A 15,742-nucleotide genomic window follows, 5' to 3' on the forward strand; every position below is an offset into this window, starting at 1 on the left:
GGTGGCGGTGAGGAGATACCCCTCGTCCAAGGTAAGGAGCAATGGCTGCGCTTTGCTGGAGCAGCCATGAAGAGATACCCCATGTCCAAGGTAAGAGAAACCCAAGAAGATGGTAGGTGTTGCAAGAGGGCATCAGAGGGCAAACACACTGAAACCATACTCACAGAAAACTAGTCAATCTAATCACACTAGGACCACAGCCTTGTCTAACTCAATGAAACTAAGCCATGCCTGTGGGGCAACCCAAGATGGGCGGGTCATGGTGGAGAGATTTGACAGAATGTGGTCCACTGGAGAAGGGAATGGCAAACCACTTCAGTATTCTTGCCTTGAGAATCCCATGAACAGTATGAAAAGGCAAAATGATAGGATACTGAAAGAGGAACTCCCCAGGTCAGTAGGTGCCCAATATGCTACTGGAAATCAGTGGAGAAATAACTCCAGAAAGAATGAAGGGATGGAGCCAAAGCAAAAACAATACCCAGCTATGCATATGACTGGTGATAGAAGCAAGGTCCGATGCTGTAAAGAGCAATATTGCATAGGAATCTGGAATGTCAGGTCCATGAATCAAGGCAAATTGGAAGTGGTCAAACAAGAAATGGCAGGAGTGAATGTCGACATTCTAGGAATCAGCGAAGTGAAATGGACTGGAATGGGTGAATTTAACTCAGATGACCATTATATCTACTACTGCGGGCAGGAATCCCTCAGAAGAAATGGAGTGGCCATCATGGTCAACAAAAGAGTCCAAAATGCAGTACTTGGATGCAATCTCAAAAAAGACAGAATGATCTCTGTTCGTTTCCAAGGCAAACCATTCAATATCACAGTAATCCAAGTCTATGCCCCAACCAGTAATGCTGAAGAAGCTGAAGTCGAATGGTTCTATGAAGACCTACAAGACCTTTTAGAACTAACACCCAAAAAAGATGTCCTTTTCATTATAGGGGACTGGAATGCAAAAGTAGGAAGTCAAGAAACACCTGGAGTAACAGGCAAATTTGGCCTTGGAATACGGAATGAAGCAGGGCAAAGACTAATAGAGTTTTGCCAAGAAAATGCACCGGTCATAACAAACACCCTCTTCCAACAACACAAGAGAAGACTCTACACATGGACATCACCAGATAGTCAACACCGAAATCAGACTGATTATATTCTTTGCAGCCAAAGATGGAGAAGCTCTATACAGTCAGCAAAAACAAGACCAGGAGCTGACTGTGGCTCAGACCATGAACTCCTTTTTGCCAATTTCAGACTTAAATTGAAGAAAGTAGGGAAAACCACTAGACCATTCAGGTATGACCTAAATCAAATCCCTTATGATTATACAGTGGAAGTGAGAAATAGATTTAAGGGCCTAGATCTGATAGATAGAGTGCCTGATGAACTATGGAATGAGATTCGTGACATTGTACAGGAGACAGGAATCAAGACCATTCCCATAGAAAAGAAATGCAAAAAAGCAAAATGGCTGTCTGGGGAGGCCTTACAAATAGCTGTGAAAAGAAGAGAAGCAAAAAGCAAAGGAGAAAAGGAAAGACATAAACATCTGAATGCAGAGTTCCAAAGAATAGCAAGAAGAGACAAGAAAGCCTTCTTCAGCAATCAATGCAAAGAAATAGAGGAAACCAACAGAATGGGAAAGACTAGGGATCTCTTTAATAAAATCAGAGATACCAAAGGAACATTTCATGCAAAGATGAGCTCGATAAAGGACAGAAATGGTATGGACCTAACAGAAGCAGAAGATATTAAGAAGAGATGGCAAGAATACACAGAAGAACTGTACAGAAAAGATCATCATGACCCAGATAATCACGATGGTGTGATCACTGACCTAGAGCCAGACATCCTGGAATGTGAAGTCAAGTGGGCCTTAGAAAGCATCACTACGAACAAAGCTAGTGGAAGTGATGGAATTCCAGTGGAGCTATTTCAAATCCTGAAAGATGATGCTGTGAAAGTGCTGCACTCAATATGCCAGCACATTTGGAAAACTCAGCAGTGGCCACAGGACTGGAAAAGGTCAGTTTTCATTCCAATCCCAAAGAAAGGCAATGCCAAAGAATGCTCAAACTACCACACAATTGCACTCATCTCACACACTAGTAAAGTAATTCTCAAAATTCTCCAAGCCAGGCTTCAGCAATATGTGAACCATGAACTTCCTGATGTTCAACCTGGTTTTAGAAAAGGCAGAGGAACCAGAGTCAAATTGCCAACATCCGCTGGATCATGGAAAAAGCAAGAGAGTTCCAGAAAAACATCTATTTCTGATTTATTGACTATGCCAAAGCCTTTGACTGTGTGGATCACAAGAAACTGTGGAAAATTCTTCAAGAGATGGGAATACCAGACCGCCTGATCTGCCTCTTGAGAAACTTGTATGCAGGTCAGGAAGCAACAGTTAGAACTGGATATGGAACAACAGACTGGTTCCAAATAGGAAAAGGAGTACATCAAGGCTGTATATTGTCACCCTGTTTATTTAACTTATATGCAGAGTACATCATGAGAAATGCTAGACTGGAAGAAACACAAACTGGAGTCAAGACTGCCGGGAGAAATATCAATAACCTCAGGTATGCAGATGACACCACCATTATGGCAGAAAGTGAAGAGGAACTCAAAAGCCTCTTGATGAAAGTGAAAGTGGAGAGTGACAAAGTTGGCTTAAAGCTCAACATTCAGAAAACGAAGATCATGGCATCTGGTCCCACCACTTCATGGGAAATAGATGGGTAAACAGTGTCAGACTTTATTTTTCTGGGCTCCAAAATCACTACAGATGGTGACTGCAGCCATGAAATTAAAAGACGCTTACTCCTTGGAAGGAAACACATGTATACCTGTGGCGGATTCATTTTGATATTTGGCAAAACTAATACAATTATGTAAAGTTTAAAAATAAAATAAAATTAAAAAAAAAAAAAGGAAAGTTATGACCAACCTAGATAGCATATTCAAAAGCAGAGATATTACTTTGCCAACAAAGGTTCGTCTAGTCAAGGCTATGGCTTTTCCTGTGGTCATGTATGGATGTGAGAGTTGGACTGTGAAGAAGGCTGAGCACCAAAGAATTGATGCTTTTGAACTGTGGTGTTGTAGAAGACTCTTGAGAGTCCCTTGGACTGCAAGGAGATCCAACCAGTCCATTCTGAAGGAGATCAGCCCTGGGATTTCTTTGGAAGGAATGATGCTAAAGCTGAAACTCCAGTACTTTGGCCACCTCATGTGAAGAGTTGACTCATTGGAAAAGACTCTGATGCTGGGAGGGACTGAGGACAGGAGGAGAAGGGGATCACAGAGGATGAGATGGCTGAATGGTATCACTGACTCGATGGATGTGAGACTGAGTGAACTCCAGGAGTTGGTGATGGACAGGGAGGCCTGGCATGCTGCGATTCATGGGGTCACAAAGAGTCGGACACGACTGAGCGACTGATCTGATCTGATCTGTAAAGCAATTAAACTCCAATAGAAATTAATTTTAAAAAGAAATTATAAAGAAAATCATTTCTATTTACAAAGGCTATGCAAATATATTATAATAACTCAAAATCAACAAAAAATTTTTAAAATTAAAAAAGTAATGAAGAGTGGTTCTTAGTTTTATTGTGTATTAGAGTCACTCAGAGAAGATGTAAAAATGCCCTGAAGGGTGAATAATTAGGAATCTGCACCAGGCTCCTCGGTCCATGCAATTCTCTAGGCAAGACTACTGGAGTGAGTTGCCATTTCCTTCTCCAGAGGATCTTCCCAACCCCGGGACTCAACCTGGGTCTGTCACTTTGCAGGCAGATTCTATACTGTCTGAGCCCCCAGGAAAGCCTGCTTTCAACATCTCCCTGAGTCTGATGAACACAGAAGTACCCAAAGTGTCTTTCAAAGTAAGGTAATTGTCGATGGCAAGATGGCAAAACCTTTCCTCGTTTTCACGTCCCCACCACCTGGCGTTTAGAAGCTGCTCAGTTATTCTTTGTTGGATGGATGTCTACAGGGAGAATGAATGAATGGGCAAATGTGTGAATAAGTTGAGGGGTTTTGTTAACGGCACCCAGCCCCTGCTCACTTGATTACGGAGTTTTTGATTTACAGAGTGGCTTTGCTTAGCCTAAACTGTGATTTCTGCCTTTGAAGTCTCAATTTGATTAAAATACGTTTAACAAGGAACAATAACTTTCTGAAATGCTGGGGATTATGCAGCTCCGAGGAGCTCTGTGGGGAACAAGCAATTCCAGCAAGCAAGTCGGTCTTTGTGAACCTGGAGAGGCTGCTCGGCAAGCCTGTATCGGGGCCAAACATCTGACTCCTCTTAATTACATTCTGTCCTTGTTTCATTCCTTCTCATCTCTTGCTTTTGGGTCTTGAGTTTTCCCCAAACTGCCAGGGTTGAATGATCTCAAAAATTAGGCTGAACCTGTTCCCATGGTGCCGGGGCCCGGGGCATGGACAAGTCTCCTTCCCCTTGGGAAGATGGAAAAAACGGAGGTCACTTTCTCTCCCACCCTCAAGCTCTGTTGCCAAGTTATTTAGTCCAGTATCACCTGCAGGCAACTTATCCTTCAGTGAAAGAGGAAGGAACAGAGGCTGGCTACTGACCTGCATGCGTGCTTGCTCGCTCAGTCATGTCAGACTCTTTGGGACCCCATGGACTGTAGCCCGCCAGGCTCCTCTGTCTGTGGAATTCTCCAGGGGAGAATACTGGAGTGGGTTGCCATGTCCTCCTCCAGGGGATCAAACCTGCATCTCCTGCATCGCAGGCAGATTCTTTAACCACTGAGCCACCTGGGAAGCCCGGCTACTGACTTATGTGCTTTTAAATCACATAGGTCAGCAGCTCCTTCCCAGATGGGAATGCTTGCCGAATGAGATGTCTGGGAGGGTAATAGCAGATAAAGGAGACATGATGTTGCATAATGGTTCAAATGAAGACCCTAGAGCCTACTTGCCCAGGTTGGATCAGCCACTTACTATAGCTTGACACATGACTCAAACTTTCTGTGACTCAGTTTCCTCATCTGTAGGCAGACACTTACAGTCATAATTCATGGCATTTAATAACCGTGAGAACTGCATGAAATTAATACATATAAAGACGGATTGTCTTATGACCCATAGTTGCCCCTCTGTGAATGTTACCTGTTGTTAAAAACTTCGATAAAAATAACACTAATGATGCTAGCTTTGAATGACTTCCCTTTCGACAGGTGGAAAACTGTCTCTTCTCCCTGCAAGTAGCTCCTCAGAGCCTCCCCCGACCAAATTCCCCATCCTCATTTTGGCTTTTATCTCGTTAAACGGACCGAGGCTGCTGGTTGACATAGGGTGTTGCTGAGTCATCTGAGGACACCGGGACCTATGTCACGAAGAGCTGCTGGCAGGGGAGGCCCGCGGGAGACAGATTAGACTTCTCCCAGGCAGGAGTGAGTCAGCCGGGGGTCTGTGCCCGGCTCCACCATGGAGCCCAGAGTGGGCAGTGGATGGCTCCTGGGCTTGTTCAGCATTATCTTCAATGTCCATAACTGCTCAGTTGACCAGGCCAGGCTGCACTGTAGATGCAGGAGGCGTGTTACCTGACTAGTCCCCCGAGCACACCTCTCTCTCTGATCCTTCCTCTCCCCTTCTGCCTTGCTGCACCCCTTGTTCTCTCCTCCTCCTCTCTCCCCATTTCTTCTTCCATCCATCTCCCCCTCATACATCCCTGTCCCTCTTTCCTATCTGCCCCTTCTTTCTTCCTTTCTTCATCTGGATCTTTTCCCTTTCCTTAGAAGAACTGGACAACCTAAAATATCAAGTCTTCTCTGCCTCCCTTGTCTTCCTCCAGACAGTCTAAGGCCAAGGTCATCATACTTTCCTGACAAATGGCCCAACAATAAATATTTGGGGTTGTGCAGATTCTACAACTTCTGTTGCAACAGTGTGACTCTGCTGTGGTAGGGGAAACAGCCACAGATAATACCTGAATGAGTGGATGTGTCTGCGTTTCAATAAAACTGGATTTTCAAAAATAGACAGTAACGCTCTTTCTCTATTTACCTCCTTGATCACAAACCACAGACTCACTCAGGATTTACGATCCCCTCCAATTCTAAAATATAATCTTGCTGATTATATCCATCCCAGAAAAGTGCATTAAAAAGAACAGAGCAGACGTATTTGACTACTAGAGCACACAAATTAGATAACAGGAGAACTTGCCTGCATGGCAGTGAAAACGTGGGTCAGAGGCTTGGGAAGACTGTCCTCCTGGACAGTGGTTCAGTGATTTCCTCTCTGTGTCTCTTGCCTAGAGACACCTGATGTTCATCCCAAAGAAAACAACATCCTGAACTGAACTTCATCAGAGAAGGTATTTGATGAATGAAGCAAGCCTCACAAAAGTATATCTATGGTATTTTCAAATCCATGCATTCATTTATTCATTCATCCAAGAAGTTTTACTTGAGCATCTACTATGTACAAAGCTCAGGAATGAGTCCTAGGGGAGAGGAAAGGGCAACAGACTGGACATGAGTGCGTGGCCTATGTTGGTGGGGATATAAATTCGTGCAGCCCTTAGAGAGAACAGTGTGTGTGTGTGTGTGTGTGTGTGTGTGTGTGTGTGTGTTTAGCTGTGTCCAAATCTTTGTGACCCCCTGGTCACATAGCCCGCCAAGCTTCTCTACACATGGAATTTTCCAGGCAATATCGGAGTGGGTTGTCATTTTCTTCTCCTGGGGATCTTCCTGACTCAGGGACTGAACGTGCATGTCCTATATTGGCAGGTGGATTCTTTTACCACTGAGCCACCAGGGAAGCCCATTTGTTTTCACACTTAATTGAGGAAACGGGAGCTCAGAGAAACAGACTGGCCATGCAGCTAGGAGCTACAGAACCTTCCGTCACAGCCCTTCACTCATGTCACTTAGTGAAATGGCACACAAATGCTATAAGCGTGGAGCTAAAGGAGTTTCCTTTCTCCACGAAAGGAGTTTCATGGAGCTAAAGGCTTCCCAGGTGACTCAGTGATAAAAGAAGGTGCCTGCAATGCAGGAGACGCTCAGGAGACCCGGATTTGATTCCTGGATTGGGAAGATTCTCTGGAGAAGGAAATGGCATCCCCCTCTAGTCTTCTTGCCTGGGAAATCCCATGGGCAGAGAAGCGTGGCAGGCTGCAGTCCATGGGGTCATGAAGAGTCACATATGGGACTACACAGCAGCAACAAGGGGGGTTCTAGTTCGTCAGCGCATCCAGAGCTGCAGTCTTTAAGAAAACCTTCACAGAGGGGTGTGCGGGCTGAAGGATGGGTCAGATATCAGACCAGGAAATGAGTTCAGGAGAAGATGGGAGAAGAGACTCTGAATTTAAAGCAGGAGGGTTGCATAAAGGAATCCATGCTTCTGGAAAAAAAAATCCAAATGATGCAACTTCAGATACTGTAGGCAGATGAGCATGGAAAATATTTAGGAGTGAGGTGGCCTGCAGCGATCTCTTCCACCCACATGGCTGTACCTTCATGGCTTAAGCCAGCCCTAAGAAGATGGGCTGCAAAGCCATGCAGGGATGTATGGGTGATGCTCACCACCAAAGTGGTGGGGGCGTCCAGGTCTCCCCGAGATTCACATGTCGGCCCAAAGATATCAAGCTGGGAAGCTTGATGAGGGCAGTGCTCAGGATATTAGCAAGCCATTCCATGGCTCAGAGCAATTTATGAGAGTCCTAATTAGATACACAAACGACTTCTGTAATCACACAAACACACTCGAGTCTGGCTGGCTGCATGGGGTCCCTCGCCATCAAAAGCCATCCTGCGCGTTCAGTGCAAGAGCTACCAACAAATAAAGGAATCAGGAACATTAACAGCGAGCCACTCGGAAGCAGGGAGTGGGCATCTCCACTGTCGGCCCCCAGCACTCCCCCCTTCCCAGAACTTCGAGCATCTTATCCAGGAATGGTGCTTCCCGAAGCTCTAGAGTTGACTGCAGCAAGGTTCCTTAGTAATACGAGAGCAGACGTGTGGTCCTGTCTGATTTGTTATCAACTGGATGAGTATTCAAAATGACTGCTTACAAAGTTGCAGTACCAAAGGGACAAAGGGAACCAATCCAACTGAAGTGATACAGATGGGCTCTGGCGAATACTCCATCTATGAATCTGCTGCTGCTGAGTCGCTTCAGTCGTGTCCAACTCTGTGCGACCCCACAGATGGCAGCCCACCAGGCTCCACCATCCCTGGGATTCTCCACGCAAGAACACTGGAGTGGGTTGCCATTTCCTTCTCCAATGCACACAAGTGAAAAGTGAGAGTGAAGTCGCTCAGTCATGTTCAACTCTTTGCGACCCCATGGTCTGGAGGTCCTGGGCTCCAGGACCCCACCAGGCTCCTCTGTCCATGGGATTTTCCAGGCAAGAGTACTGGAGATGAATCTACTATGTGTGTCCAAATATGATACAACTGGGGCTTCCCAGGTGGCACTAGTGATAAAGAACCCACCTGCCAATGCAGGCAGATTTAAGAGATGCAGGTTCTATCCCTACATCAGGAAGATCCCCTGAAGTAGGAGGGCATGGCAACCCACTCCAGAATTCTGGCCTGGAGAATCCCATGGACCAAGCAGCCTGGTGGGCTACAGTCTCCTGTATGGTCTCATAGAGTTGGGCATGACTGAAGTGACTGAGCATGCATGGAGTCACCAGCTAGTTTTAAAACCAAGAGAGTCCCAGCAAAATGGGTTGAGCTGGTCACCTTAGAATACAAGATGAATACATATGCATGTGTCATATCTTCCAAATATTTATAGATGATATCTGTATATATCTAATGTAAGTGCAATGGGATATACCTTTTAAATTTTATAAAAATATTTGATAAATACATATATTTCATTTTATTTGTTTAATGAACTCAGACTAGACACTAGGGAGAAGTAATGCTTTTCTGAGTTTAAAAAGAAACCAACAACCATGAAGACTGAGCAAAATACAAGAGGAAGATTAAATGCTTTTCAAATCTAAATATATGACTTGTAGCTAAAGTGATCTGGCCACTCATAAGACTTCTCCAGAAACCTAGTTGAACGGAAAGATGATCAGAGCTGGAATCAGGCAAACCTGGTTCAATTTTTACCTCTAACAAAAAATCTATGCAGGGCGTGGTCCACAGACCAGCATCAGCAGCATCACCTGGAGATTGTTAGAAGTGCAGATTCTCAGGCTCCCCAGATTGACTGGAACAGAGCCTGAATTTTAAACAGATCACCGGGTGAGTCCTGATTAGGTGAAAGTTTGAGAAGCTCTGCTACAACTCATGTGTGCGTGCATGCTAAGTTGCTTTAGTCATGTCCAACGCCTTGCGACCCTATGGACCACAGCCCTCCAGGCTCCTCTGTCCTTGGGAGTCTCCAGGCAAGAATACTGGAGTGGGTTGCCATGCCCTCCTCCAGGGAATCTTTCTGACCCAGGGGTCGAACCCATGTCTCTTATGTCTCCTGCACTATCAGGCAGGTTCTTTACCACTAGTGCTGCCTGGGAAGCCCCTTGCTATAGCTCACATAACCTAAATGAGACTCGTTTTCCTGCTGTGCAAAATGTAGGTAATGAGATCTACTCCAGAACATTGTACAAAGAATTATAAAGATCATTTGTGCCACACTTAGCATGATAGTAGACCATTGAGTATAGGCTCAAAATCTTGGTTTCCTTCTCTTTTCTCAACACCACCTGTTTCTGAATAATGTTACAATATCAACTTGTTCTCCTTGATATCTTCTTGCTGGCTTCTATCCATCAAAAGGGCCTTTAACCTCTTATGATTTTCTTCTGTCTCTTCAAATCCCAGAATCACATAAAAATTACAAAATCCATGAGACTGATAGGGCCTAAGAGACTTTCTGTCCAACCTCTCCTTTGAAGCCAGAAATGCCTTTTTTTTAGGTCCCAGACGTACTCATTATTTACATTCTCTGTTAGCTGTCACCTCTTAGGTGCCGGGATGATACCAGGGACCCAGCAGTTATTTGTTGGCTGCTGGATAAGCTAATGAATGGGGCTTTGGGAACTCTGGCCCATCCTAATCTGTCTAAATCTTACTTGTTTTCTTTATGACTTATTCTGTATTTTCATTCCACTACTAAAAAATAAGATATATCTCATATTTCTCCTCGACCACTCTCTCATCTACTCAGGACACCAACGTGTGTGTGTGTGTGTGTGTATGTGTGTGTGTGTGTGTGTGTGTATGTGTGCGTGTGTATGTGTGTGTGTGTGTGTGTGTATGTGTGTGTGTGTGTGTGTGTGTGTGTGTGTGTGTGTGTGTGCAGGCTTCCCAGGTGGTGGAAGTGGTAAAGAATCCACCCACCAATGCAGGAGACCCAAGAGATACCAGTTTGATCACTGGATTCAGATGATTCCCTGGAGTAGGAAATGGCAACCTGCTCCAGTATTCTTGCCTGGAAAATTCCATGGATAGAGGAGCCTGGTGGGCTACAGTTCATGGGGCCACAAAGAGTTGCACACAACTGAGTGACTGAGCCCATACATATATAAACATGAATATATAGTATATATTAACATATATACATGAATTATTACAAACATGTTCATATTTTTTTCGAAACAGGATGTTTATTTATTTATTAATTAGACATTTTAATTCCACACATTGCCAACCAACTGGATGGTAAGCTCCTTGAAGGAAGGATTCCTTCTTGGAACCTCAGTGCCTAGGAACGTGTGTTTCTCAGTAAACAATGGGTATTGATGATGGATGCTGAAAAGTATCTTTGAGTGTCCCCAGGTGAACCCCCAGGTGGCGCTAGTGGTAAAGAACCCACCTGCCAATGCAGGAGACATAAGAGACGCAGATTTGGTCCCTGGGTCAGGAAGATCCCCTGGAGAAGGGCATGGCCACCCATTCTAGCACTTTTGCCTGGAGAAACCCATAGACAGAGGAGCCTGGTGGGCTACAGTCCATGGGGTAGCACAGAGTCGGACATGACCGAAGCAACTTACCACGCATGCAGGTGCGTGCCACTATTTCAGAAAGGACACAACAGTCAGACAGGAAAAGGAGGGTAAGGTCTTACTGGGACCCTGTGTATCTCTTACAGGAGATTGGCAGGCCCTTTCCTAGGGAAATGCTTGGTAGGCTTCACATAAGAGGTTCCCCCAATAACCAAACACTCTACTCAAAAGGTTATATTTACACAGCTCATTAGGAAAATTTTTTATACTTTTGACACTCATTAGACTCGTAATCGTCCACCGAAGCTACTCTATAACAAGAGATAAACACTCCATTCCAGGGGATGAATAATAATTAGGGACCGCTCAGCACTGTGCTTTTTCCAGGTCTAATTTTGGAGTATAATTAATCCTGCCAAAGCTGCATAAGATAAGTGAAATATTTATGCAGCTGTGTTAATTCATGTATTTACTCCTAGAGAGACATTCAGAATTGGACGTGGCTTTCCGGGAAGATTATCTCAAGACGCCCCCTGGAGCCACGTCATTTTCTCTCCCATGGCTTGGCCTCCAGATGGTCTCTGAAGATGAAGCTGTGAAGACACATCCCCCAATCCAGACAGTCTGACCAGGAAAGACCTGAACTGGGACAGAAAATGTCTCTAAGAATCTAGACACTCTGTTAAAACAGGAAACACCTCTTTGGTTTATCTGGATGCCTCTACTGTTTTTTTATTTGCCACAGAGGGGAGGTTTCCGTTCAGAATGGCATTTCCATGATGGTTGCTGCTGCTACTGCTGCTAAGTTGCTTCAGTCGTGTCTGACTCTGTGCGACCCCTTAGACGGCAGCCCACCAGGCTCCCCTGTCCCTGGGATTCTCCAGGCAAGAACACTGGAGTGGGTTGCTATTTCCTTCTCCAATGCATGATGCTAACTTGACCATATTATCACCAATACGACATTAAAAATGGTTTTTTGAATCCTTGAGCTGTGGATGGACAACAATAATGTGGGGGTGGGGGGAGGGGAGGAAGAGAGGAGGAAGGGGAGGGGGACAATGATGATGATGGTGGTGGTGATGATGGCATTTACTGAATCATTTCTATTTCCAGGTGGCTGTTTAAATATAACTTTTCATTTTATCTTCATGACAACCTTATCTGGTAAATATTTCTGTATTCAATTGCAGATGAATAAACTGAGGCTAAAAAAAAATTAACCTTTTCACAGAAGCATTTGGAAATGGGACAATAGATATCATCCAACATACACTAAATTACTTCTTCTTCAAGGGTCTATTGGCTTCCCAGATGGTGCTAGTGGTAAAGACCCTGTCTGCCCAGGCAGGAGATGCTGGTTTGATCCCTGGGTCTCGAAGATCCCCTGGAGTAGGAAATGGCAACCCACTCCAGCATTCTTGCCTGGGAAATCCCATGGACAGAGGAGCCTGGTGGGCTTACAAAGAGTCAGATACGATTGAGTGTGCAAGAGCACACACATACACGTGTACACACACAGGGATCTATACATCTCAAGCATCTAATAAGCAAACTTTAATAGGCATTCTGGAGAATTAATGAAACAAAAGTCTGAAATGACTGACCCTCATCAACAGTAAGTTCCCTTAAAGTAGAGGCTTCGCCACTTACTCACTAAGGGACTGATAAGCCCACTGAGCTGCAGTTTCATTCTCCGTAAAATGATCATAGGCAATATTTAACTTTATAAAGTTGTGATGAATATTCAATTAAAGAACACATGTAACACATCCGGTGTGGTGATTGGCATATCCTATTCCCCAAATATGTTGCTATTTCATAAAAGATGCCGCAGAAGTGACAGCAGTGGTAGGTAGGTGTAGAGTTAGAACTGACAGATTTGACAGCTACCCATCATATTTAAAAGTTTCCTGTCAAATGAAATACATCCTGACACTAACCATTCATCCATGTGTGTATGTATTCATCCAGTCCTTCAATGACCGGTTGCTTGTTATGTTCAAGAGTCTGTGGTTTTTACTGCTGGAAATGAGACCCTCGTAGCGGGGTAGTTCACACCACGGGGAGGTGCTTAGGTGACCACCGTGGCAGATGGATGCTTCACTCCTCTGTGCACACACGCCTGGTCGTCTGACTCCAAAACTCCTCTTTACAAGGCAGAGCATACTCCAGAGCAGCGGTCCCAACCTTTTTGGCACCAGGGACCGGTTTCACAGAAGACAATCTTTCTATGGATGGGGGGTGGGAAATGGTTTCGGGATAACTCAAGCACATTAAATCTATTGAGCATTTCATTTCTATTATGATTACATCAGCTCCACCTCAGATCATCATTAGACCCCTGAGGTTGGCACCCCTGCTCCAGAGTATACTCTGGGCTTGGCTGTAGGACTTGCTTCGGACAGAAGGGTGTTAGCAGATGTGAATGTGACAAAGCTAGCCAACAAGGACCTATTGTATAGCACAGGGAACTCTGCTCAATATTATGAAAGAAATTCTTAGTTGCTCAGTCATCTCTGACTCTTGGCAACACCAAGAACTATAGCCCGCCAGGCTCCTCTGTCCATGGAACTCTCCAGGCAAGAATACTGGAGCAGGTTGCCATTCCCTTCTCCAGGGGATCTTCCCAACTCAGGAACCGATCCAGGGTCTCCTCACATTGCAGGCAGATTCTTTACCGTCTGAGCCACCAGGGAAGCCCAATCAATATTATGTAACAACCTAAATGGGAAAAGAATTCGAAGAAGAACAGACACATGTATCTGTAGAACTGAATCACTCTGCTATACACCTGAAATTAACAGAGCACTGCTGGTCCATCTATGTGCTGTGCTGTGCTCAGTTGCCTTAGTCGTGTCTGACTCTTTGTGACCCCATGGACTGTAGCCCTCCAGGCTCCTCTGTCCATGGGATTCTGCAGGCCAGAATCCTGGAGTGGGTAGCCATTCCCTCCTCCAGATCTTCCCAACCCAAAGATCAAACCTAGATCTCCTGCATTGTAGGCAGATTCTTTACCTTCTGAGACACCAAGGAAGCCCATGAATACTGGAGTGGGTTGCCATGCCCTCTTCCAGGGGATCTTCCCAACTCAGGAATAGAACCCATATCTCCAGCAGCTCCTGCATTGCAGACAGGTTCTGCAACTATACTCCCATATAAAATAAAAAAATTAAAAAAAGAAAGCTGAGACTTGAAATGTGCCCGTGCAGGTGGGTGTTTTCTCCTGTGCCTCCAACACAGCCAGGAAAAGAGCTTCTCCCAGCTAGCTGCTGCCTTTTCAGCCTGAGACCCAGAATAAACACGGATGGAACAAAGACCACAGAGATGATCCCTGGGCTTGTGGCAGCAGGAGGTGGAGCCACCATGGCCCAAGGCAAGCTTTCCCACTCCACCTGTGCTCCCATGAGCAAAATAAATGCCAATTGTCATGTTCTTCCGAGATGTCACAGCAATAACTGGGCAACACAGCTACAAGTCACTACGACACAGAAAACACGGGTGTTGATCTGACTGAAAGGTACCAATGCCCTAGGGAGAATCCAAAGATTCAGATGTTCTCATGTGGGAGTTAAATATAAACCACATTTAGGTTTCTTGATGACACTGTGAGAACCCAAGGTTTAAATCTGGGAGTAGAGGGTATAAGGCATTATGCCCTTTGCTCAAGTTTACACTAACCGTACACACAAACCTCTGCCTCTTTCAACACTGTGTTTGGCCACAGTGGTTGACAGACCGTCCTCCCCAGCCCTGGACAAGAGAAGCATGTTTTCACATGTGTGCATGCTCAGTCACTTCAGTTGTGTATGACTCTTTGTGATCCTATGGATTGTAGCCCACCAGGCTCCTCTGTGCATGGGATTCTCCAGGCAAGAATACTGGAGTAGGTTGCCATCTCCCACTCCAGGGGATCTTCCTGGATCTTCCTGGACCCAGGGAGCAAACCCAAGGTTCTTATATCGCCCTCATTGACGGGCAGGTTCTTTATTTCTAGTGCCACCTGGGAAGCCCTGCATTTTCGGGAACCATCTCCAAATGTAGCCTCCGCCCTTGAACGCAGCTTCTGACCTATGCCCTGAACTTCTGTTTCCTACTCACACTTACCCGTTTCTAGGGTTCACCTGCCATCTCTGCTGCTTTTGCTTTTCCCATCTCAGTGTTGGCAAATCCAAGGGCTCCAACATGCCACTGGAGCCAGAACAGGATTCTAAAACCATGTCCTGGAGCAATGGGCTATGTTGAAATCCCCAACTAAAAGGAGAGATGGACAGAAGGAAATGCTGCTGGAGAGAGTCAGTCCAGTTAGCTGGAAGCTCCAGAAACACCCTCATTCCATTAGACTGCAAGCCCATGTGGGTGGAAATGGTCTTTTTTCAGGATAGGCAGCCAAGGGGTGGACTGTAGTGGAAACCCATGGGGTTTCTGCTAACTCTTCCCTGTATAGCAATCACCTCTCCTTTATCTCCCCATAGGAAGACAGTAGGAGCTGTCGTGTTAGGACAACGTAACCCTACCCTTTATTCACTCCTGAGAGGTCCAGGAAAGAGCCTTTGACCCAAAATCGATCAGGAATCCTTCCTCTGGAATTTGAAATCTAGAATTTGGAAAATAGAGACTGGGACTTATTACAGCCTAGTTGTGTGATGTCACTGCTCTAGAAACAGTGATGGACAGGGGAGCCTGGTGTACTATAGTCCACTGGGTCTCAAAGAGTCAGACACTGGGCGTGACTGCGTTCAGAGACTTAGCAACTGAACAAGAAGTGCTCTAGAGCAGAGCTTTCCCCCTCAA

At 45.3% G+C, this 15,742-nt stretch overlaps 1 protein-coding gene across 2 annotated transcripts in view; it reads right to left on the minus strand.

The window, feature by feature from the left end:
• The window catches only part of GRIN2A (glutamate ionotropic receptor NMDA type subunit 2A), a 457,913-nt gene that overhangs the window by 36,631 nt on the left and 405,540 nt on the right, over positions 1 to 15,742 (minus strand). The window lies entirely within an intron of this gene.

The sequence above is a fragment of the Bos javanicus genome, chromosome 25 (assembly GCF_032452875.1).
Source record: "Bos javanicus breed banteng chromosome 25, ARS-OSU_banteng_1.0, whole genome shotgun sequence".
Classification (NCBI taxonomy): domain Eukaryota; kingdom Metazoa; phylum Chordata; class Mammalia; order Artiodactyla; family Bovidae; genus Bos; species Bos javanicus.